Raw genomic sequence first — 2,715 nt, forward strand, 5'->3', positions numbered from 1 at the left:
CACCGTGGATGGCACGACCATCCTTCCCGTCCCGCAGGCCCGCAATCTCGGTGTCATCCTTGACTCGTCCCTCTCGTTCACCCCACACATCCTATCCGTTACCAAGACCTGCCGGTTTCACCTCTACAATATCGCCAAGATCCGCCCTTTCCTCTCCACCCAAACGGCTACCTTACTATTACGGGCTCTCGTTATATCCCGGCTAGACTACTGTGTCAGCCTTCTCTCTGACCTCCCTTCCTCCTCTCTCGCCCCGCTCCGGTCTATTCTTCACTCCGCTGCCCGGCTCATCTTCCTGCAGAAACGATCTGGGCATGTCACTCCCCTTCTTAAACAACTCCAGTGGTTGCCTATCGACCTCCGCTCCAAACAAAAACTCCTCACTCTAGGCTTCAAGGCTCTCCATCACCTTGCCCCTTCCTACCTCTCCTCCCTTCTCTCTTTCTACCGCCCACCCCGCACGCTCCGCTCCTCTGCCGCCCACCTCCTCGCCGTCCCTCGGTCTCGCCTATCCCGCCGTCGACCCCTGGGTCACGTCCTCCCGCGGTCCTGGAACGCCCTCCCTCCTCACCTCCGCCAAACTGATTCTCTTTCCCTCTTCAAAACCTTACTTAAAAATCACCTCCTCCAAGAGGCCTTCCCAGACTGAGCTCCTCTTCCCCCTCTACTCCCTCTGCCATCCCCCCTTTACCTCTCTGCAGCTAAAGCCTCATTTTCCCCTTTTCCCTCTGCTCCTCCACCTCTCCCTTCCCATCCCCACAGCACTGTACCCGTCCGCTCAACTGTATATATTTTCGTTACCCTATTTATTTTGTTAATGAATTGTACATCGCCTTGATTCTATTTAGTTGCCATTGTTTTTACGAGATGTTCTTCCCCTTGACGCTGTTTAGTGCCATTGTTCTTGTCTGTCCGTCTCCCCCGATTAGACTGTAAGCCCATCAAACGGCAGGGACTGTCTCTATCTGTTGCCAACTTGTTCATCCCAAGCGCTTAGTACAGTGCTCTGCACATAGTAAGCGCTCAATAAATACTATTGAATGAATTGAATGAATGAATGATGTCCTCAGTTTACAGTCCAGAGAATTAGACATCCTGATATCAATTTACAGAGAACAAAACAACTGAAGTCAATTTGTCTAAAGTCTGATATCCCTGAAGTTTCCAGGAACTTAAACCTATCTCAAAAGTTAATTATTGCCAATTAAAAGTCATGGAGGACATGGAAGAAGGTATAAATAGAAGAAGGCAAGTCACTGAACTTCTCACTGCCTCAGTTACCTCATCTGTAAAATGGGGATCAAGTCTATGAACCCCATGAGGGACAGGGAATGTGTCCAACCTGATTAGCTTGTATCCAGCCCAGCACATAGTACAGTATCTGGCACATAGTAAGCACTTAACAGATACCATAAAAAACTCTGGATTATTTGATATTTTAAATATGCTTTTAAATAATAATAATTTTATTTGTTAATCACGTAATATGTGTCAAGCACTGTACTAATCCCTGGGGGAGATACAAGATAATTAGGGCTCACAGTCTGAGTAGGAGGGAGAACGAGTGTTGAATTGCTATTTTCCAGATGAGGGAACTGAGACACCGAGAAATCAAGAGACTTGCCCAAGGTCACACAGCAGACAAGGATTAGAACGCAGGTCCTTTGACTTCAGGACCTCTGCTCTTGTTTTACTTGCTTTCTTTTTAGTGGTTTGTTTTGCACCTAACTTGACTAAATAAAGGATCTAAATGTACTTAATCTGTAATATATCTGTAATGAATTTTAAAGGCTGTCTCCCCTGTGGGCAGGGGACCACAGTTATGAACTCTATTACATTGCACTTCCCCAAGTGCTTAGTACAGTGCTCTTTATACTGTAAGCACTCAAAAAATACCATCACTTGACTAATATAATGATTTTCCTTCCTTTGTGAAGATATTACTGACTGTGATATTCTGCCCAAGTACGTGAGTGTGGTTAAGAAGACTGAGGAGACACTGACATTGCCTTGTACACTCTGTGTGTGGAAATAATAGTAATAATGATATTAAATATTTACTAGTATAAAGCCCCCTCTCAGCATCACACCTAGAGAGTTTCTAGAACTCTACCAGTCTCGGCTATAGGAGGGAGAGTCAAGCAGAGGCCTGTCCATTCCATTCCTAGCTTGGGCAGTGGCTAGCAAGTGTAAGGCAATCTGCTACAAATCAAAACTCACCTGTCCTGGGTAGCAGCGATGAGGGAGAGAGTTGAGGGCGGAGACTCAGTTTTACTGTGCAGAAGAAGGCAATGATAAACCACTTCCATATTTTTTACCAAAAAAACTCTATGGATACAGTACCAGAACGATTGCAGATGGAGGTGGGGAGTCCTGGGACGGATGTGTCCATGGAATCATTATAGGTTGGAAATGACTCGACAGCATAAGACAAGACAAATGTAAAGTACTGGTAAAGACATGAAAATCAGATCGGGCAAAATCCCTAACCCAACCAGGTCTCACAACCTAAGTGGCAGAAGGAGCAGTTATCTTATCCCCATTTTATTGTTTTGTAATAATAATAACAATAATAATAAAAATCATATTTATTGAGTGCTTACAGTAGGCAGAACACACAGGTGCTTCAGTGAGTACAATATAATAATATAACAGAGTTAGTAGACACATTGCTTGCCCATAACAAGCTTGCGGTACAGAGGAGGAGAGAGACAT

At 45.0% G+C, this 2,715-nt stretch overlaps 1 non-coding gene across 1 annotated transcript; it reads left to right on the forward strand.

Annotated features, from left to right (window-relative positions):
- Nucleotides 1-2,072: 2,072 nt before the first annotated feature.
- Nucleotides 2,073-2,210, forward strand: LOC114809753. Its single transcript, XR_003757531.1, has one exon. It is a non-coding gene; the product is annotated as a small nucleolar RNA SNORA7 (small nucleolar RNA).
- The last annotated feature ends 505 nt before the right edge of the window (nucleotides 2,211-2,715 follow it).

Source organism: Ornithorhynchus anatinus, chromosome 2, assembly GCF_004115215.2.
Source record: "Ornithorhynchus anatinus isolate Pmale09 chromosome 2, mOrnAna1.pri.v4, whole genome shotgun sequence".
Lineage (NCBI taxonomy): Eukaryota > Metazoa > Chordata > Mammalia > Monotremata > Ornithorhynchidae > Ornithorhynchus > Ornithorhynchus anatinus.